Below are 23,372 nucleotides of genomic sequence, written 5' to 3' on the forward strand. Positions count from 1 at the left end.
GTACAAGAGCAGATGGATGTTTAGCTGTGAGTTTTCAAATTTAATTTGTTTAAAAAGGAATGCCAATACATTCTAATTTTTAAAAGCTGCTCAGACTTTATTACTGTCTATAGGCATGTACAAAAAAAAAAGAAAACATTATCAAGGTTGTATTGGAAAAAAGATATAGCTGCATTGACCAAAATAAGAAAAAAGAAAAAGAGAACAAATTGTATATTAAAGGTTTGTCCGGTGTTTGCATTTTTAAGTTGGCATTTTAGTTTTTATAAAAATCTATGCCTAAGATGGTACTCAAAGAGTATACCCACTCTACAGGGAGGAGAAGTGGAAAATAGAGCTGACTTCTAGCTTTCCAAGTCTGAAGGGTCATCAGCCTCCTCATGCGATGGGACTAGTGCTGGGCTTGTTGGGTTTGCTGGCCTGGCACTTCCTGATCACTTCCCGAGCAAGCCACATGTGATTGTGCCATGCACCCCCTGTTAACTGCCTGAGTTCTCTGGGGATTCCAATACAGTTGTCATTATTAGATGGATCAGTTTTCGAAAGAAATTCATCCAGGATCAGGATGATATGGCATGACTTCCCCAGAATATTCTTCACTTCCACAGGAGCTGTTATTGGAAGTGTAACCCAGATGCCTTCAATAATAGTCATGGGTTGCCACAAATGAGCTGCTTAATGGGATTGCTGCCATATTTCTTGATCTCCAATTTTCAGCAAGTGTAAATCCTTTTCTTCTCAGTGCTGCAACCACCAGAACCCAATTGGCTTGAGACCATAGGTGACCTGGCTCAGGGGGAGGGAGGCTAGGCAATAGAGTTCATTAGCAAAGGAGATACTGAGCATATGCTCCACGTTTATGAAAACATGAAGTGCAGGGGATCTATTTTTTTTAGAATGGGAATTGGGAGAAATTTGTTGGCATCATTTCCTTTCTGGAAAAAAGAAGCATGAAAACATTCAATTGAATGGTGCAGCAAAGTTTCTCCTACATGTGAAGGTTGCCTCAATAAAGATATACTTAGCCTGCTAGATTCTTTGTAGTTCATATTTTTGAAATTAATGACACTATACAGTATACTCTCAAAAAGAAGTTTATGTAAATGGGAAGTTCCAAACAATGTTGGTGTTTGTGTGTATAGGTATCGGGAAACAGTGGTTTGATTCACTTTTCTTTTCTTATGTTTTTATGAAATTTGAATTTTCATAAAATGGGCACAGTTACTAGTTGAATAACTCCCAGATGTGAAGCAAACAGCCGAGAATTATTTCACTGCATTAAAGTCTTTTCTTAAAAGAGTAATGTAAAATTACAAGGGCTGGGAGAGCAAAAGGAAGGTAACTTAACTATCATTAAACAAATGTAAAGAAATGGTTTGGATTGCAAATGCTTCTCCCACTTTTTTCCTGTTTTTGTTCTCCACCCTTTATTTCTTTTTTGCTATGGGAGGCACACTGAAGTATTTCCAATAACTAAAGAGAATCTAAAATTAAAAAAAATAAAAATAGAATTTACCCTAGATCTGAGGAAGGAAAGCAGAATAGATCTGGCACAGACCAAAGACAAAATGAGAGCTTCCGCTTAATCAGCAACAGCAGTGTGCTATTTTAGAAATTTATTCTTAATTATTTTGCAGAACACTGTAAGCTTTCAGGGGATTTCAGGTAGCATGAATAATTTCATCTCCACTTTCATCACTATGTATCTTTTTGGAGTTTTATTTCTGGGGCAGGAAAAAAAAGAGACAAAAGGCAGAATATGGAAGGCTATTTTAATGCCATAATCCATTTTCTCAGTAGGAGGTTAACAGAAAATTTGGTTGACAATAGCTCCCTTTGGGAAGTAGCTGAAAAGCAGCCATCTCCATGAATCACATGGTTTAGGGTAAAATAAAAGCAAAAATATGCCATGGTACAAAAATGCAATAAAGATTAAAGAAATACATCTCTGTTTGAAATTTGGAGTGGTCGGGGTAGGAAGAAACGAGCATATTCTCATTAGATTTTAAAGCAAGACATTATTCAAAACACGAAGAATAAAATACAGCAGACATGCTTTGTGCAACATAATATCTATGAAGTGGTTGGATAAGAAATCAAATTATTCAGAATAAAATCCAGTATTTTTCAAAGAGAAATGCTGGACTTCCCATCAACTAAAATACATTGGGAATGCGTTTCAAAACCCTGGTTCTGGCAGCTGACAGACCTACTTCAGTGTCATTCTGATATATCTTTGAAATTTTTTAAATTTGCAGAAAGGAGAATAGCATTGCATCCTTTGAAACTATTCTGCTCTGAAAACAATTTCTTTGTCACCTTACAGGCAGCATTACAATATTTTTTGATAAACTGCAGACTCAAAAGGAAAATGGCCACAAATTATTGTAATGGCCACATATTTACAGAGAAATATCCTTATCCCTTAATCTTCACATTGAATTCATAGTTCATAGCAATAAAGGAGAATATACTTGGATACTCTTAATTTAGTTTTACTGTGTACACTTCTGTTGTTCAAAGATTCATTGTGATCAAATTTGCTCATCATACTGCTAACACCTAAATAATAATAATAATAATAATAATAATAATAATAATTTGTAAAATACACATATTAAAATATTCTTTTATACATTACATATCAAAATACACAAAACAAAACCAGGCATACAAGTTTAAAATTCACCATTAACACTGTTTGAGTAGGCCTGCCGGAAGAGATAGGTCTTCACTTGTACCTTAAATTCTGATTGCTGATCCAGCTGTTGGAGTTCTACCTACAGATCATTCCACAGCCATGGAACGGCCAATGAAAAAGTCCTCTGTGTGGTGATTGCCAGTCAGGTTTTGGCTAATTGGAGTAACTGCTTCCCAGAGAACCTAAGTGTGTGGGGCAGATTGTATGGAAGAAGGTGATCCTTTAGGTAACCTGGACTCAAACTATGTAGGGCTTTAAAGATCAAACCCAACACCTTGTACTTTGCCCAGAAACTAACTGGCAGCCAGTGGAATTACTTTAGGGTAGGTACGATATGTTCACCCCTATCTGGTCATTTCATGAGGAAATCAGATGTTTGCCAAGATCTCCGTTTTGCACATACTGTATTTTATTTAGATTCCATGCCTTAAACTATTAGTTTCAGAACTATAAATTTAATGTATTTGGTTTTTTATGTGCTTCACTATTTCAACATGTGTTATTTCACTTAATTTCTGCAGGTGCAATTTTAAAAATCACCTGTTAAATGGAAACTATAGGCTGGTATAGTATAGATACCATGGAAACCGACACCATGCTGGTGTAACTATGGATACATCTCCACAATAGAATTAATGCAGTTTCACCTCATGTTATCTGCCCTGGCTCAGTGCTGTGGAATCACAATATTTGTAGTTTGATGAAGCACCAGCCCTCTTGACAGAGAAGACCTTGAAAGATTGCAACTCTTATAATTCCATAGCATTGAGTCATGACACTTAAGTCGTGTCAAACTGCATTAATTTTACTTTGTAGATGCACTCTATGTTGGCAGTGGTGGCAATAGAATAAGGCTGCAGGTACCACAGCTATGAAGAAAGGAATGCAGAGGAACAAGCCAGTCAGGTGGTAGGTTTTCTTCTTTTACTTCCCTCAACACTCCTGCCCAGCTTGAAAAAAGGTGTAATATTTGTTCTACTGCACCAACAGTATGATTATCATTAAAAAGAGCAACTATTCTATAGTTAATAATTATTTAGATAAAATCAGATGGCTATTCTACTCTGAACATGACAAAATTGTCTAAGTGTATTGCAAGTGGTTGGACTAGATGGTCCTTGAGTTTCTATGACTGTATCAGGATCATCCACAAGAAAGATCAATATTGTGCAACTTTAGTATTGAATCCAACCCCCCCTCGTGAGAAGGGCAGGGAACAAATGTATGAAATAAATAAATAAGTAAATAAATGTTTCAGTTGGGCTAATTCTATTATCCTTCCTTGTGCTGTTTTATGGTATGGAATCCAAGTGAATTCCCTTTTCTGGAAAAATTGAATTCAGAATTCTAGAACTGCACAGGTGAAGATTAACTTAATATCTACTTAGGTCAAAAGACCCAAAATATACACGACTTTTGCACTGCAGATAGAAAACCTACTGTGTCCCACTAATTGTTCAGAAACAACAAGTTTCTGATATGAAAGAGCAATCAAATATGTAGTCTTGCTATCATTCTTCAATGGTAGAAAGTACAATGTGGGCATCCATAGATCTGTCAGTTTTGGCATTGACTTTTCTAGTTCTACCGATATTCTACTTGTGGCCACAGTGGAAATTTCTTCCCTTGTCCTTTCTGAATAAGACCAACCAACAAACCAACTGAGAAGAAAATCCTCAGCCTTCTAAATACACTTTTCGAATAGCTGAAGTTGGTAAAGAGGATTGTCTCTTCTCATTTTTGCTGGATTCTGCTATTTTTTTCCATTTATTTTGTTTATCGTATAAGAAGCAACCCGAGGGTACAGTTGTAATGTATTTAAGAAAACAAACAAATCCTATTCCAGTAGGATATCATCATTGTATAGTGTCCTGGAGGTTTTTTTCAATATTGACAATTTTTCCAGTCTTAGCCATGTTTCATCTCAACAATATTTTTTAAAGTATATTTTTCTTTGTATGCATTTTTCCTAACAAACACATTTTCCTAAAGCATTTTTGAAATATAATGCATTATTATCTTATTTTCTCTCTCACACATATATATGTGTTTTGTGTGTGTGTGTGTGTTTGTATGCATGTGTTTCTTTATGTCCTTTTCCACAAGAAAGTTATTTTGTATCTGCTTTTTTAAAGGCTGAAATCTTCCTAGCAAAAATTGCAAGAGAATACATTTCAAAGACATTGTGTTTAGTTCATGTAATGTTTGAAAAGTGCAAAACTGTAAACCAAACTTTCTCTATCCCTCTAATGAAAAATATTCACCATTTTAACTGGAACAGAAGGTGTCTTTTTTAATGCCTCTACTTTTTTTCTGAAGGTGTTGCTTCTGGTCAACAATAGTAATTTTTTAAAAAAAATTCATAGCAAATCTATTCTGTCATACTAAAAAGTGGCTCAGAGTAGCCTTTGATTAATATACAGCACTTCTCTCAGTAGAGTGAAAAAGACAGGAGTTGCCAGTTGGCTGGTCAATGTTAAATGATAGGTTCAGCAGCCAGGAGCACAGTTTATTTTATTTTTCCTCAAGCTCTGCTGCATTTTTAAAGTATGCTTTCATCTGTCATAGCCGTACTGTAGTTAGTTACTATATGGTGTCATATAGCTTCAAAATAATTTTAAATAGATCCAACTAAACTGAATAGCCCTAAAGCATTATTTTCAATAAGGTGAGTATATATGTTAAAGCACAGTGTAGTATTTCCTAAAATGAAATGTTGACAAATGGTTCAAATGGGCAAGACTGTGGGGGAAAATTGACAGCTATTGCTAAAGTATTGCCCAAATCATGAATGAGGCAACCATTTAGTAACACATAATTCTGGATTGTACAGGCAAATCTGTCAACTTCTCTACTTAAAAGAGGCCTTGATGTATGAACAGAACTCTTGGCTTCTTGGTTTCAAGTTTATTTGCTGACTTTTGGGTCTATTCTGCAGTGGGGCTTGTTTAAGTAATTCAATTGATTAGTATTGAATTTGTTAGAGAAAGGAAGCACTTCATAAATCAGTTAGTCTCCTTTGCATATCAACTAATTATCAGTTCACTGTGTCATGGAGACCATTTAGCAATTGCATGAATGTCATAAAAATTGCCTGAGTATTCATTAATTCTTTTAGGAATTTCCTGTGCTTGCTATTGCTCAATAATAGTGGTCACTACTGTAGTCACTTTCATTACAATTCTCCCCCTCCCCAATAATTACAACCTTCACCCACTATTTCAAAGCATGTTTATAACTGTGTTGTGCGGTTTCTGGCTGTATGGCCATATTTTGACAGCATTTTCTCCTGACATGTCACCTCCATCTGTGGCTGGCATCTTCAGAGGTTCTGATGGTAGTCAAGCAAGTGGAGGCATCCTTTGTCTGAGAAAGCCTGTGATTGTCCCAGACAAATGATGCCTCCAGGCAACAAACAAAGGGAACAAAGGCTAGGCTGCTTCCAAGCTTGCTAATTGCACCCTTCACACCAGTTTAACAGACTATGGTTCTTTCCTCCCACACTGGACATTCCAACGGTATATATACTCCACTTGCTTGACTGCCATCAGATCCCCTGAAGATGCCAGCCACAGATGCAGGCAAAATGTCAGGAGAAAATGTTGCTAGAACAGGGCCATACAGCCCAGAAACTACACAACACTCCAGTGATTCCAGCAGTAAAAGCCTTTGACAATACATGTGTATAATAATCTAGCAATATTTTGTATTGGATCAACAGGGAAGCCAGGTGGATGATGCTTCCCCCCATAAGATAGGGCAACGGGAAAGTCGGACAAGGTGGGGCATGGGACGACAGGTTCCTTACACACACACCCAATGGGCACCACGGCAATTGACACTATGTGTGGTGATACTGGAGGCCCATCTGATAAGGTCATTAGTATGGCTTGGTTCGAAACTCAAAATCATTCAAAACTCATTTCAGATGTAGGGGGCATTGGTGGTTCGATTCTAAAGTGACTTCCGAATTTTTCAATTTTTTAAAAACTTCCAACACTTCCAAATCACTTCGTTAATGCGGACACACATGCGCAATAGGAAAAACAGCACTGGCACTGGGGAAACTTCAGGGGATTCTCCCTCATTTTTAGACCAATCCTAACAAAACTTTCTACAGTGGTAGAGTACATGTACCACTGCTAGCTCACAAAATTTCATAACCTTTGACTTCTACATGGATTTTTGGCAAATTTTCAAAGTTTTAATAAACAAACATTTTTAATAATAAAGAAAATCTGTTCCTGGATTGAAAGTGTTTCCTGTTTCATTGGATGGTCTTTAATTTGAAAGTAGTTGTTCTACTCCAAACACTTTGTTTGTGTGGCACAAACTATGTTAAATTGGTGTAGAACGGAAATCATAGTACAGACCCCATTAAGGGACATCTAGACTGACCCCCTTCTTCTGGTCAGAAAGGCACCATCCAAGCTCTTCTGACATCCATTTGCTTCCTCTACTGAGTTGGAGGGGACCCTCAAGACACATTCATCTGTTTATTCCTTTTTGCAGGTGCAATTAATCATTTTATTTTATCATTCAGTTCTTTATCATTACTTACTGATTGTAAAGGGATGGCTGGCTGTGGCTGGCTACCCCAGTGCCTTGTTCATGGCAATCAGGCAAAACTAAAATGATTGGTTTTTAAAGCAGTTTATGTTCTCTTGGCTTTCCAAAAGTTGCCTATTGTTTTGCTGCCTTCTTTGTAGATTCGGTTTATTTTAAATTTAGACAAAGACTGCTATAGACAGCTATTTTGGGTCCTTCATCCATTTTGGATAATGAGCAGCAAAGCAGTGTGGGAAATGTAGTTTAACAGCAGGACCTTTTGCAATCTCTACCATTGGGGGCCTGGCCTTCACAAACCACAGTTAAAATGGCTGTGATTAGCCACACCCACCTTATCCCTTCTTGCATTTGCGGCAGCAGAAAGCATGAGATTTTAAAAGTTTAGGCTTTACCAAAGTTGCTTAATCATTGTGAAAATTAAAATAACCTTGGGAGACATCTGAACATTAAATAATATTTCCGAAAAATAAAAGGTAAGTGGTTCAAATTCGGATCCCCACCACCACCTTTCCTGCATGATTCAGAAGTCAAAATTCATACGTTTTTTCTCACTTTCAGGTGAACCTATCCAACCCTTGTCATTGGTTTCTGTCAGGAATATATATAGATAGGTAGACAGTAAGGAAAATAAATAGATCACAGACAGATGATAGCTAAACAGAGGTAGATGAGATAGACAGACAGAGATAGACAGATAGACAAATGTGTTAGACAGGGATAAATGATATAGATGAAACAGTTGGATAGATTTGTCATCAGCTTATGTGCGAGCTCTCGTACATGCATCTTAGTAAAGAAAAAAAGTGGTATGACACCCTGAGAGACTGGAATCCAGACACTGCACTGAGGAAATATTAAACTTACACATTTCCCACTTTGCCTCTGCAAGAAATCTAAAGAAATTGTCTGCAGCAATGGCAGCAGCAGCATTTTTAACCTTGTTCTTTAACTTTAAAAACCCACTAGGGCTTAGTAAGATCAATAATAAGAGGGCTCCCATCTTTAGACTTACAATATAAAATGTAAGAGAAAATAAAAAAATAAGGGAGAGGAAGGAAAAGCACTTGTTCTTGGTAACAAGAGCACTAGTTGTTACAAGTTTTATGGATTTTATTTCTGACAAGAAGAAAGAAGCAGCACCTCTAACAAGAGCAAAGTAGTCTCTTATTGTTTCTACCGAGATCTCTGGAATCAGTGCAGAGGTGAAGGGGAAAATGCATTGAGATTCAGCTTTTAGGAATCACTTTTCTAGGATGAGGCATGGAATAGGATGAGGATGAGGACAGACACACTTCAAGCTTATAGAGCACACTGTACTCCAACCAATAGAAAAACTGCAGATTGTTCATAGAACTGGTATCTCAAGGACCATTTAGTCCAAACCCCTGCTCACTGGCCTTCTCTGAACCTGCTCCAACTTGTCTATACCTTATTAAAATATGCCTCCCAGAATCATAGAATCAAAGAATCAAAGAGTGGAAAGAGGCCTCATGGGCCATCCAGTCCAATCCCCTGCCAAGAAGCAGGAATATTGCATTCAAATCACCCCTGACAGATGTCCATCCAGCCTCTGTTTAAAAGCTTCCAAAAAAGGAGCCTCTACCACACTCTGGGGCAGAGAGTTCCACTGCTGAACGGTTCTCACAGTCAGGAAGTTCTTCCTCATGTTCAGATGGAATCTCCTTTCTTGTAGTTTGAAGCCATTGTTCCTTGTCCTAATCTCCATGGAAGCAGTAAACAAGCTTTCTCCCTCCTTCCTATGGCTTCCTCTCACATATTTATACTCTCACAGAATTGAACACAGTACTACAGATGAGCCTGACCAGCATATGGAATATAGAGGATTATTACTTCTCACATTAAAAATAAAAAATGAGCATAGGAATGTGCTTTTAGTACCAAAACTGAATAGTTCAGATTCATGGTCATGCTTCCATGCACAAACCCACTTCTATTTGCCCCAAGTTATCTGTATTTCAACAGTTTAGTTTAACTGCTGAAATACATGCTTGTATGTACGTATCTGTGATCTTACTGTTGCTATGGAGCTGTGTGTGGCACTTGCCCCTTGACTTTTGGTGACTCCAGGAATTTCATAGGGTTTTCTTAGGGGTTTCGGGAGTGATTTTGCCAGTTTGTTCCTCTGAAATATAATCTAAAGCACCTGGATTATTTAGCAGTCTCCTATCCAAATAGTGACCACATTTGATCCTGCCTAGCTTCCAAGACTAGATAGCATTTGGGGCTTTGAGGCTATTCCTATTAAGGAGTCTGGGGCGTTTAGGCTATTCAGGTACTAAGTAGCCATTGCAAATAACTTAAAATTATCCAGTAGATCAAGTGTGTGAACTATGAAGCTCCCAGGGCTGTAGATAGAAAAAAATGGGGGGGGGGGGGTTGTTAAACGTTTTTTCACAAATCATGAAATATAGTTGCATAACACAAAATTATTTAAATAATTTCATATATCTTTATATAGACTTAATTAAATTTATTTTCTATTTTAGTTACACAGTTTCAAGTCTTAAAATAACTGAAAATGACTGTTTATTGGTAATTTATAGTTACAAAAGAATACCCCAATGTCTGTAGGAAATGCTTGAAAACTGTGTCAATACACTTTGACAGAAATCAGGTTCCAACTATAAACTTCAGTGGACACTCAAGAGTGCAAGTACAGTCAGTCTTTCCTGCCCCATTGTGCTTCTTATGCATGTTTTCATACGCTTAAGAGTTGGTAATGACACACACACACACTTTAAATTGGTATATCTAAAAATCAAACTCAATGATCCATACATATTATCAAATTTTTAGAAACTACATAAAATACCTTTAATCTGGTACTTAATTATTTAAAAATTATTTGATAGTTTATGAGAAATTAAAGTATAAACTTTTAAAGTAAGCACAAATTATTACAGTTGTTATATACCTGGAAACATCTTAAAGTGCATTTAAACTCAAGTTTTTCTTATGGAGTTTTTTGGGATTACAAATTTCCAAATGGATGAAGCTTGGCACAAGACCAAAGCACAACCCTAAAATACACAGCCAGGATATTCATCACAATTAATATAAGTAATACAATGTAGATTTATTTTTAATCTGAGTGTGTGTATCTTACCCTATTCTCAAGCAAGCAGTACTTGCTAAGTCCTATCAAACACTGTAGAAATAGCATTCCCTGTGGCAGAAAAGCAAACTGCCTCTTTCAAGAATGGTTCAACATGCAGCCTAGCATGATGTGGAAAAACAGGCCTGAAGTTTGGGGTGGCAAAGGCTTATAAATCTGGTCACCCTACTATCCTCCTTACAGGAGGGCAAGATTCCAGCCAGCCTACAACTGGCTGTTATAAAACCACTGTTGAAAAAAACCATCACTGGACCCCACTCAATTCGTCAACTATCAGCCAGTTTCCAATCTTCCCTATTTGGGCAAAGTCATGGAACATGTGGTGGCTTCGCAACTCCAGGGGTTTTTAGTAGACACCAATTATCTAGATCTGGCACAGTCTGACTTTAGGCCGGGACATGGTACTGAAACAGCTTTAGTTACCTTAGTAAATGATCTATGCCGGGAGCAAGACAGGGGGAGTGTGTTCCTGTTGGTTCTGCTGGACCTCTCAGTGGCCTTCAATACCATTGACCATGGTATCCTTCTGAGACACCTTGCAGGAATGGGACTTGGAGGTACTGCTCTGCACAGGCTCCAGTCCTTCTTGGAGGGATGGTCCCAGAGGGTGTTACTGGGTGACACCTGTTCGACTCCACAACCGTTGTCTTGTGGAGTAGCTCAGGGTTCAGTACTGTCCCCAATGTTATTTAACATCTACATGAAGCCGCTGGGGGAGATCATCCAGAGCTTTGGAGGAAGGTGTTATCTGTACGCAGATGACATCCAAATATTTCACTCCTTTCTACATCTTACTAAGGAGGCTGTCCAGACTTTGAACCGGTGCTTGGCCACTGTGTCGGACTGGATGAGGGCTAACAAATTGAAACTGAATCCAGACAAGACAGAGGTTCTCCTGATCAGTCAAAAGGCCAAACAGGGCATAGGGTTACAGCCTGTGTTGGATGGGGTTACACTTCCCCTGAAGATGCAGGTTCGCAGCTTGGGAGTGATCTTGTATGCATCGCTGAACCTGGAACCCCAGGTTTTGGCGGTGGCCAGGGGAACTTTTGCACAGTTAAAACTTGTGCGCCAGCTGTGCTTGTACCTTGGAAAGTCTGATCTGGCTATGGTCGTCCATGCTCTGGTTACATCCCGAATAGATTACTGCAATACACTCTACATGGGGCTGCCTTTGAAGACAGTTCGGAAACTTCAGCTAGTCCAGTGGGCGGCAACCAGACTACTAACTGGAGCGTCATACAGGCCTTGTTATGTCAGCTCCACTGGCTGCCAGTCCACTTCCGAGCTCAATTCAAAGTGCTGGTTTTGACCTATAAAGCTCTATACGGTTCTGGCCTAGCTTACTTGTCTAAATGCATCTGCCTCTACGTCCCATCTCGTAATTTAAGATTATCTGGGGAGGCCCTGTTCTCGCTCCTGCCAACATCACAAACGTGCCTGGTGGGGACATGAGATGGGGCCTTCTCGGCTGTGGCCCCCGGCCTGAGGAATGCGCTCCCAAATGAGATAAGATCAGCTTGATCCCTCCTGGCTTTCAGGAAGAAATGGAAATTGTGGTTTTGGGACCAGGCTTCCAGACAGCAAACATAATGAGCACTTTTGTTGGAAATTGACTGGAATAGAATGGCAATATAGCTGATGATATTGTTTTACTGTTTTAATTAATGCTTTATGTACTGTTTTATTAATGTTTTATGTATTTTAATTATTGTTGTTTTATTGTAATGTTTATTATGCAACGACATTGAATCGTTGCCAAAGGTAAGCCGTCCTGAGTCCCTCTTCAGGTGTAGAGAAGAGACAGGGTAAAAATACCATAAATAAATAAATAAATAAATAAATAAATAAATAAATAAATAAATATCCTATGGAAAAGAGGAGGTGAGGGAGCAAGTAGGAAAAAGCCTAATTCCCCATTAGGAACGTACCTCCTACCTCACACCAAAGCAAAGACCACAGCAGGGGGGCAGAGCAGCCATAAATAGTCTGCAGCTCCACCCATGTCAACCGCTCCTCCAAGTCCACTCCTCCAAGTCATGGGGGTCTTCAAATCCCCCCCCCCCTCGAATGCCTTAGACTTTGCCTGCCAGTTATAGGTGGGCCAACTTGGTTGCTTCCACCATATCAGCTATTGCTGCAAGTAGTGACAGTGTGAATAAATTATCAAAATTTGCTTGAGATAGTGCCTGTTTTCTATTCCTTTCCTCCTGGCATAGAAGAAGCAACTGGAAAGCACAATAATTTTTAAAAGGAACAGATTATTAATTGAAAATAAAGAACTAAGGTTTAAATATCTTGTGCACTAGTGACCAAAATGGAAACCAGAATAATTTCTACATCCTCTTCTCATCAGCTCTCCATCAGAATTCTTCATTCATGATCCATCCATGTCAATGTCAGTACAAACAGTTAACCTATTTTTATGGATTTCTGATTACCTGATTACTTTGAATAACCTCCAGTTTACTCAGAAACACTAAGTTTAACTACACATGTGGCAAAACCAGCTACACTGGAACAGATATATATATATATATATATATATATATATATATATATATATATCACACACACACAGTCAAAATGTGTTTGTCTTGGAAGCTGACCATTGTTCCTGCAATTCCATGGTGCCTTGTTAGTTAGCAAACTGAAAAGCCTTGTTAAATTGTACCTGGTTCAAGCTGAGAACCAAACACACTGAAAAGAAACAAAGTTCAGCTCTATTAGGATGTTCATCTGGGACATTTTTCTTTTGGAAAAAAAAAAGTAAGATTCATGATATGACAGCCCTGCAAAAAAGAAACATCCTGTTTAAAAAGGACCCTGGGAATAACACTAATGATAGCATATTGAAATTTGCAGCTGCTTGCAATGATACATTGGACTGTATTTGCACAATATCGTGGCTGAATTTAAATGGTAAATTGCATTCGCCCTTTCCCAAGGAAATCAGATGACAACCTTGATCTTTAATGAGGCAGCCAAAGACACTATATTTTATAAATATTCACTTTAGACCTCTAGAGATTGGTAACTAGGCGTTGAGCTCTTTGCCTTTAGGGCATCAATTTGAAATAGGTCTAGGTTAGTTGCAAGTGAAAGTCATTCTGCCCTGACAGATTCGGGGTATTGTCTGAATTCCAGGTTGCCAGTCTCAAAGCACAGTGCACATATTTTGATCACCGATTAAATAGCCAGGAGAAATGGAAGACTTGCTCAGAGACCAGACTCATCCTTTTTCTCCTACAAGTGTTCTGGCTAGGTAACCTGTCTTGGTACTTCATCAAAGCAATTGCCCAATTTCCAGCCTTCATCTGTTTCACCTTCATAGCATGGATCTTGAAAGTACAGTCTGTTTTTTATTTAATGAGCACCTCAGCAGAATGTTAAGTCTTGAAAATCTCTAGTAATTTCATTTCAAGAAAGGGAATGCATTGCTTCTTGAAAGTTAAAGTCTTCTTTAGGGTCTCTTCACTAAATTCATTTGAATTCAGCCATAAAACTTACTAGTTTCTAATTGACCTGTCCTTACTGGAGAATTACTATAGTTATGATGTGGAAAAGCTTCACAACTCCAAGAAAAATAAGGAACTAGTTTATTTGTCCAGGGATATAGATGACTCAATTTGAACAAGGAAGCTGGACTACCTCCCTATCTATGGATATAATGTCATAAGAACTAGGGATGTAAATATTCTCTTATCTATTTCTTTTATACTAGAGCCTATCACTTCATCAACTTTCCTCTTACTGTTAGATTCTGAGATGTTTTGTCATTATATATCATGCTCCCTTGTGATATATGATGTGGACATGTTTGGTAGTTATTATTTTGTAATTAGTTGTATAACAATATATTAATTTTGTAATTAATACAATTGGCATTTGTAAATTCAAACTTTTGAAAAAATATATAACTCTATGACATAGAATCTGCTGTGCTTGGATCCTACATGTGTTTACTGATGCTAAAATATTTTACTCCAAGTTTGGAAATATAAATATTCACCAACTATTACTCAATTGTCAGAAGATTTTACTGTGATACTTGAACATGTATTTTATAGACACAAAATGCATTTTTGGAAGTATAGTTAGCTTGTATTAACATATACTGCTAGCCAATGTTCATATTCTAAGTATTATGTATTATTTTGTCCTTTGGTTTGCTTCATTTATCAATTATTTTATATGTAATTTAACCTTTAAAATTCTCCCAATTAAAAAATGAACGTGAATTACACTTTATAACATGATTTTTGTTCCTGGGTTGTGAATGTCTTTTCCTAATGGGTTCTATCACAAATACATATACAAAACTTTATTACAGTCACTGACCAGCACAAAGCAGGGCACAAGCACCCTGGAAAAGGAAAACATAGTTCCCCAGTGAGGCAGTTATTAAATAAAACACATTGGAAAACAGTTTAAAATCACAGTTTAAAAACACAGGTAAATGTAACAGGTATGGAACCGGGGGGGGGGGGAGACTGATATGAGGAATCAAAGGATTGGGGGGGGCACTAAAAGGTATGTGAGGGGCACATTACAATTCTAGTAGCATTTCAGCTGTAACAGGCTGTTCTAACTACATTCCCAATAGGGTGATGCCTTGTGGGAGCAATCATCATCCATCTAATGTTAAATGCTGCAGCACAAAACTTAGCGGCACTGTACGTTATTGTAGTCTGAAAGCATCAGGGGGGAATAATATTTTCTTTGTGCCCTGCATATATTAGAAGCCATGATGTAATGAAATTAGTTCTAAGGTCTCTGTAAAACATGCATTGAATAAGCACACGCTCAGTTGTTTCTACTAGGCCTGGGTAACAACGGAAAAATTTGTTTCTAAAATCGATTCGTTTTTTGGGGGTTTTTGCGTTTCGATATTAAAAATAATTACAAAATTTTCCTTTTAAAAAGTTCAATATTTACGAAATTTCGTAAATGTGAAAAAAATTACAAAACATTAACGAATCGATTTCTGAAACAATAACGAATCGATTCGTTAATGGCGGACGCGACCGCGAAATACGCTAAAAAACCTCCAAAAACTTCTGAAGCTTCCCTCTCCCTCTGTTGTTGACTGTTGGTGTGATATTATAATTTTTTTCACTAATTAAACCATAAAACTGGCCCAGACATGCGGAAATAATAATGAAACGACCTCAGAACAATAATGAAACGAATACAATAACGAAATACGAAGCATTTACAAAACGTCTTTAAAAATTCGTTTTTTAAAAAAATTGCTCCAGAATGGTTCGTTATCGCTTCGTAATCAACAAAATTAACGAATTATTAACGAATTACGAATTAACGAAACGAAACCGCCCATCCCTAGTTTCTACATGTCTGGACTCACAGGGGCACTGAAGGATACTTCTGGGGAAACAGATTCGAACTTTTTGGAGGGGTCCTTGAAGGCAGTCTTTCAATAGCTCCCCTGCAATACAGCTGATGGGAGAACATGGCATCTTGCCAGGGTAAAAGCCCTTTGGTATTTGAGCACCTCCAGGTCTGTTAGGTATGCCATGGGGGCAGTGAGGTATCTATTGGCTGGGGAGCAGGCTAGGTCTGATTGGTGCTCTATGTCCAGGATCTGTTGCTTAATGAAATCCTTGGCTTGGACCCATCTCATGCTTAGCAATTGTCCTTGGGAGAAACCTAGTGTTGTGATCTTTACTACCACTGCTTTAGTCCACGTGGCCTGGAAATCGTCCCTCATGGTTAGAGGGGCAAGACCACATGGGGAGAAAGATAGGCGTAGCCTCTAATTGAGAATGGCTGTCCATATTCTCACCTCCACTCTCACGAAGTCTGCCTCTAATTGCAGGGTGGTGTTAGAAACACATCTGGGAGCCTGTAGAGCTCATCTTAGGAATTTTGATTGAACATGCTCTAGTGAAGCAGATTAATGGCATTTCAATGGAAAAAAATTGCTTTGAGATAAGAACATTTGAGTTAAGAGCTCAAATTAAACCCTTAAGTCAAAGTATCACTGTATCTCACAGAGTCTTAAACAATTCAACATAGTTTGTGGCAGCTACAAAAACAAAGTTTCTGGAGTATAACAACTACTTTCGAAGTAAGTACTCCACAATTAAACAGGAAATAAAACTTCCAAAATGAGGAAAAGTAATTTTTTCAAATTTTGTTACATAGTGGTGTCATTGTTGTTGTTGTTGTTGTTGTTGTTGTTGTTGTTGTTGTTGTTTTCTTATTGGTTTCTGGGCCTGCCTACGAAAGCCTTCAACAGTTATTATTTTCAGATCAGGATTTGAAAAATAATTTAAGCAAATATTAATTTTGATCCAAAAAATCAGTATCATAAAGAATTACTGCTCTGCCGCTGTGAATGTATGGTCTCTGGAGGTGACACAGATTTGCATGCCTCTCAGAATAGGTGGAACTAGTAAGGAAAACTTCATTCACTTCACACTGTTTAATGTGTTTTTAGTTGTTTTAAACTAATGTTTTAATCCTATCAATTGTTTAATGCTATTTAAATATTCGTTCTACACATTCCTGGACCATTTTGTTTTAGTTTTCATTCTAAGCTGTTTGGAATCTGATATTGGAGGACAGAGAGGGTGTTAATTGATTCATGTATTAATTACGTAAAATCCAAAATTGTGTCTAGCTTTCGGAAGGGTAACAATCATGGGTGCTGGGGAAAGGGCTTTATGGCTCTTTGAATAAGCTCACAATGAATTACATGTTCACTAGGCCTGGGCGGTTTCGTTCGTTAATTTTGTAATTCGTTAATTATTCGTTATTTTTAATAATAACAAAACGATTACAAAACACATTTTCAAACCCGGAAGGGTTTAAAAATAACGAAACCGCATCCCCCATACTTTTAACGAGCTTCCGCCCGTTTCGGAAATGGGATGGAGGTTGCTGGTGCCCTGGGAGGCTGGAGCCAATCAGCAAGCAAGCAGTGCACCATGGCAGTGTCTGATTGGCCGGCAAGGCCTTTAAAAGCGGCTCCGCGTGGCCGCGAAGCTTATTTGTTGCGCGGAGGCGAGGGAGGAGAGAGGTCCGGGAGGGCTGCTTGTGCTTGCTTTGGGTTGGCTTGGCTTGGGTAGGAAAAAGACTTGCATTGGGTTGGCTTCGTTGGAAAAGCCTCTTCTGTTGGTGTGTGCTCTCGTTTGCCCTGTCTTTTGGCTGTGTTTTGCTTCACATCAGGGCCAGTTTTTGGTTCATTTTCCATTTTTGAATATTTTTAAAAAATACCCGTCTTTTATTCTTTAAAAAATCAAAAAAAATTCTAAAAAAAGAAAAGAAACTTCTGTTCCTGTGTGCTCTCGTTTGCCCTGTCTCCTGCCTGTGATTGCTTCACATCAGGGCCAGTTTTTGGTTCATTTTCCATTTTTGAATATTTCTTAAAAATACCCGTGTTTTATTCTTTAAAAAATTACAAAAAATATTCCAAAAAAAGAAAAGAGTCTCCTGTTGGTGTGTGCTCTCGATTGCCCTGTCTCCTGCCTGTGTTAGGTCTACATCAGGGCCAGTTTTTTGGTTAATTTTCCATTTCTGAACATTTTCTAAAAATACCTGTCTTTTATTCTTAAAAAAATACAAAAAATATTCCAAAAAAAGAAAAGAGTCTCCTGTTGGTGTGTGCTCTCGATTGCCCTGTCTCCTGCCTGTGTTAGGTCTACATCAGGGCCAGTTTTTGGATAATTTTCCATTTCTGAACATTTTCTAAAAATACCTGTGTTTTATTCTTAAAAAAATACAAAAAATATTCCAAAAAAAGAAAAGAGTCTCCTGTTGGTGTGTGCTCTCGATTGCCCTGTCTCCTGCCTGTGTTAGGTCTACATCAGGGCCAGTTTTTGGTTAATTTTCCATTTCTGAACATTTTCTAAAAATACCTGTGTTTTATTCTTAAAAAAATACAAAAAATATTCCAAAAAAGAAAAGAGTCTCCTGTTGGTGTGTGCTCTCGATTGCCCTGTCTCCTGCCTGTGTTAGGTCTACACCAGGGCCAGTTTTTGGATAATTTTCCATTTCTGAACATTTTCTAAAAATACCTGTGTTTTATTCTTAAAAAAAATACAAAAAAATTCCAATAAAAGAAAAGAGTCTCCTGTTGGTGTGTGCTCTTGATTGCCCTGTCTCCTGCGTGTGTTAGCTCTACATCAGGGCCAGTTTTTGGTTAATTTTCCATTTCTGAACATTTTCTAAAAATACCTGTCTTTTATTCTTAAAAAAAATACAAAAAATATTCTAAAAAAATAAAAGAGTCTTCGGTGGCTGTGTGTGCGTTTGTCATTTGTGTAGTTCCAACCAGTGCGCTCTTTTTGCCAACACAAAGTGCTATAATAGAGTGCTCGCTCATTTGTGTAGTTCCAACCAGTGCGCTCCTTTTGCCAACAGAAAGTGCTATAATACAGTGCTCGCTCATTTGTGTAGTTCCAACCAGTGCGGTCCTTTTGCTCATTATTTGTGTAGTTCCAACCAGTGTGATGGAACGCTTCCTTCCCGGCTTTGCTAGTCGCAAGGGCCAAGTGCTATCGCGAATACCGAAGAAAGGCAGGGGACTGAAGATGAACACATTGACAAGAAGGGAACATTCATCCAACGAGATGGTTATTGAAACACCCACAGATGCTTCAACCAGCTGTGAGATGGCAGAACCTTCTTCTTCATCAGTTCAAAAGACTCTACGTTCAGATCCTGATGTCCTTCCAACTACCTCTGATACTACTTGTTATGAAGAGGAGGGCGAGGAGGCGGACGTGTCAGAGGAATGGGAGGAAGACAAGATGGAATGTGCTTCCACCACAGGAATTAGTGATCAAGACGAGGACTGCATGCTGATGGAGGGCGAGCTACAGAAACAACCAACAATTATACTCCCTTCCACAAACACCGACAGTCCAAACACGAGCATGAGTACATCTGAAGTGCCTAGTAGGGGTAGGCCGAGATCGCTCCTATGGGATCATTACGACGTCCATAATGAGAGGGCCACTTTGGCAGTTTGCAGGCATTGCGGTGTGAGCGTCAGCAGAGGAAAAGATATGAGGCATCTTGCCACAACAGGGCTAAGGATGCACATTAAGATACACCACCCAAATGTGAAGTTGGTCCTTCTTACTTAACTTGCAATACTGCTACAGAAATTAGTATGTATATGCAATACTTCCCAGATAATTTTCAGAGTTTTTTCAAAGTGCAATTTCTGTTACTTTTTGTTACTTTTTCTTTATTTATTTCTTATATTTACTTTCTAAGTTTTTATAATATTATTTTTATATATTAATAATTTATAATTTAATTTTATATATTATTTTTATTATTATTTATAATTATATTTTATAAATATTTTATAAATTTAATTATATTTTATTTAAATATTTATATTATTATTTATTTCATTTATATAATAATATATTATTATATTATATTATATTATATTGTATTGTATATATTATATAATTTTATATTATTATTTATTTATTATTATTATTATTTATTATTTATTATTATTTATATTTTATTTATTTAAATTTTATTATTATATTATTGTTTATTTCATTATATTATTAAATTGACTCAGTTTTGGCTACTTTATCTTATTACTTTTTTATTTAATATCTTAATATCTTGTTCTATTTGATTATTTTATTTGATTTATTTTATGAAATGATTTTGTTTATAGAGCATTTAGCATTGCGCAATCGCGTCCGCCATTTTAACGAATCGATTAGTTATTAATTTAATAGCGAATCGATTCGTATTTAATAACGAAGTTTCGGAAGTCGTTTTTGCGCATGCGCAAATCGCGTCTGCCATCTTAACGAATCGATTTGTTATAACCTTAACGAATCGACCCCCGCACCAATAACGAAGTTTCGGAAGTGGTTTGCGCATGCGCGGGGGTCCTCCATCTTAACGAATCGATTCGTAAATATTTACGAAATTTCGTAAATACCGAACTTTTTTTTGGGAAAATTTTGTAATTATTTTAAATATCAAAACAAAAAAACACCCCAATTACAAATCGATTTTAGAAACAAATTTTTGCGTTGTTACCCAGGCCTAATGTTCACACATACCCTAAATGTATGCAAACAGGGTGGATAAAGTGTAGTTTTGTGGTTGCATGCATTACCTTCCCACAGACACACAAAAGCTGTTTTTGGAGTATTTACCTCTTCCAGGGACTGCTCTTTCTCTGACCAAAAAGTTTGAATTTATTTCCTCAGAAGTATCCTTTAATCAAGATATTCTGTTTAACACACACACACAAATGAAAAAAAAAAAAGTTTTTCAAGACCAGGTGTGGACTTCTGTTCACTTCAGGGTGGATTTAATGGGGGGTTGGGTTGGGAATCTATGGAAAATCCCAGACAGAAAATCGGGAATCAGTTTCAATGCAGTTACCCACCGTGCTTTCTGTATAAAAAAATCTTTCTGGTTTTTTTTTAAAAATTTCAGATCTATGTGTTTAAAATAACAAACGACACAACAGAGAAGCAACAATAAAACTGGCAGTGGAACAAAATCAATCTTTAATTCAATACAGTTCATGCCATCTGGGTTTTTTCTGTCCACTTCTAACTAGGCTATGAATTTGAGCCTTGTGTTGCTTAGAAATAGAACTTTTGTCCTTAGCAGATACTATAATGTTTCAAAGAATACCTTCCTGGTATTTCACTTCATCAAATACACAGGACTCTGGCTTCAGCAAAGTTCAGCTACAATTGTAAGATCAAAACCAACACTCCCAGGAGATTTTGGCAGAGATATTAAAAGTAATTTGGTGAGGAAAACAGTCTCTGTTCTCTTCAGTGGAACTCTCATTAGCACTAATGATTAGAAAATCAGGTTGTTTGGCAGCAGGAACAAAATTAAATAACTATTAAACTAATTGGGTTCAAATCAGTTGGAATATAATCCCATACTTACTGTGGGCACAGTTGGGTTTTAATGTTTCAAAATAATAGGAAATGTAACTGTTCCCTAACTCAAAACTTTGAAAACCTGCTGTTAATGTCTCTGAATATTATCTCAGTCAAAACCATGTCATTATAATTCTCTTGTGCAAATGAAAACTATTTCTATATTGATCTCCTATGTTTCCAGGATTCCTTACCACTGACCATCATGATTGGGGCAGAGAGTTGAATATCAAAACATCTGGGGAATATCTGGTTAGAGAAAGCTGGCCTATGTATTTGAGTGACCTCTTTATGTATATTGGTTCTTATTGATCTAAAGGGTCACATCCTGACCTATTTATTAAAAAAACTTCTAGAATAACCTGCAAATGAAAACACAATTAAGGGGAATTAAACAGTAAGACATGACTATTGGTTTATTAGCCACCTAGTGAGAACTGTCCCTGGGCCAGGTGTCACTTCCTCTGGCCATATCCAAAGATACACAGGCACCCATTATCCCAAAGGTCATCCAAAATCTGTTGGTGATCATACCCGGAAGGCCATCCTGAGGGTGCTCCCTCCCAAATCTCACAATTTTTAAGAGTGAAAATCCTCACTCCAGCCGCAAGTGTAGCTCCCTTTTCAGCCTCCTGGCTCCAAAAACTTATAGGAACTGTTATGGAACTCAACCATTCACCCTCTAAAAGGGTGGAGTGTCATGGTGCCTACAGGAGTATTTCACCTTTACCATGTCATGAAACCTGTTTAAATGACTAAAGGAAACCTATTTAAGTGACTCCACCCTAAGTCAATTACCACACCTCTCTGAAAGAGTGTGGGGTAGGCAAAAAAACCCTTCATGGAACACTGGGGGGGGGGGGGGTTCCTTCCTACCTGTCCCTTGCATGACCAGTTACATTCATACTGACTATTACATGTGTGTGTGTGTGGGGGGGGGGGGGGTCATGCCAAAGCAAAGAGAACTGATGAGGGGTAGAACAGCTTTAAATGGCCTGCCATTCTGCTCCTATCATGTGATTGCAGCTGCCATCCTGCTCCTATCATGTGATTGCCAACCGGCCCCAACCAAGCCTGATCTCCTTCTTGGGGGCCTTCGAATAACCACCTAAGGCTTCACCTGCTGGCTACAGGTGGGACTAATAATGCTACAGAGTCAAGGAATCATAAAGCTTGAAGAGACCACATGAGCCATCCAGTATAATCCCCTGCCATGCAGGAGAAGCAAAAAGTACCCCCAACAGATGGCCATCCAGCCTCTATTTAAAAGCTTCCAAAGTAGGAGCTTTCATCACATTCCAAGGGACAGAGTTCCACTATTGAACAGTTCTTATGATCAGGAAGTTCTTCCTAATGTCAGGGGGGTTCTCCATGAATCTCTATGATTGTGTAGTGTGAAAGTGCCCTTGCTTCCAATCATATCTAGTTTTGACTTTCTACTTGCTTACTTGGTAAGAATCATGACACCCTCCAGATGTCAGATCACAAATCCCACCATTGTCTTTGATAACCAAGGCTGCTGGGAACTGCAGTCTGACAATATCTAGAGGGCTATGAGGTTCCTATGCCTGTTCCACAAAGAACAGATTCACCCAAGAATTCATATTCTAAAATTTTACACCAGACAAACAATAGAATTTGTATAATAAAGAAACAGTCTATATTCTGAGCATATTCAAGCAACTGGTATAGAATCATAGAATTCCTAACAGGAAACTACATTTTTAGTTCTGTGTGCAATGAATGCATTTGCATGAAGGCAGTATTGTGTGAAAGGTAAGAGGAGAACCAGATCCCCAAACCCTTATGATGTTCCTACTTGCTGCTTCAGGCAAGGAGGAAACAGCCAAAAGGAAACCCTCAGGACTTCCCTGCAAATCCAATTCCAAAGGAGCTGGTTGCCTGCCATTTTTCTCTTCCATAGGCCAGCTGCAGGATGTTTGGATGGACCTCAGCCAAATTGCGGCTTCATTCCTGTGATTCTCAGACAGAACTTGCAGGATTTTGTTCCAGCTGGCACTACATAGAGGGCCCCTTGCCAGTCCCA

At 38.0% G+C, this 23,372-nt stretch overlaps 1 pseudogene; it reads right to left on the reverse strand.

Annotated features, from left to right (window-relative positions):
- Positions 1-378: 378 nt before the first annotated feature.
- Positions 379-694, reverse strand: LOC132777162 (pancreatic progenitor cell differentiation and proliferation factor A-like; annotated as a pseudogene).
- Between the last annotated feature and the right edge of the window lie 22,678 nt (positions 695-23,372).

Source organism: Anolis sagrei, chromosome 5 (assembly GCF_037176765.1).
Source record: "Anolis sagrei isolate rAnoSag1 chromosome 5, rAnoSag1.mat, whole genome shotgun sequence".
Lineage (NCBI taxonomy): Eukaryota > Metazoa > Chordata > Lepidosauria > Squamata > Dactyloidae > Anolis > Anolis sagrei.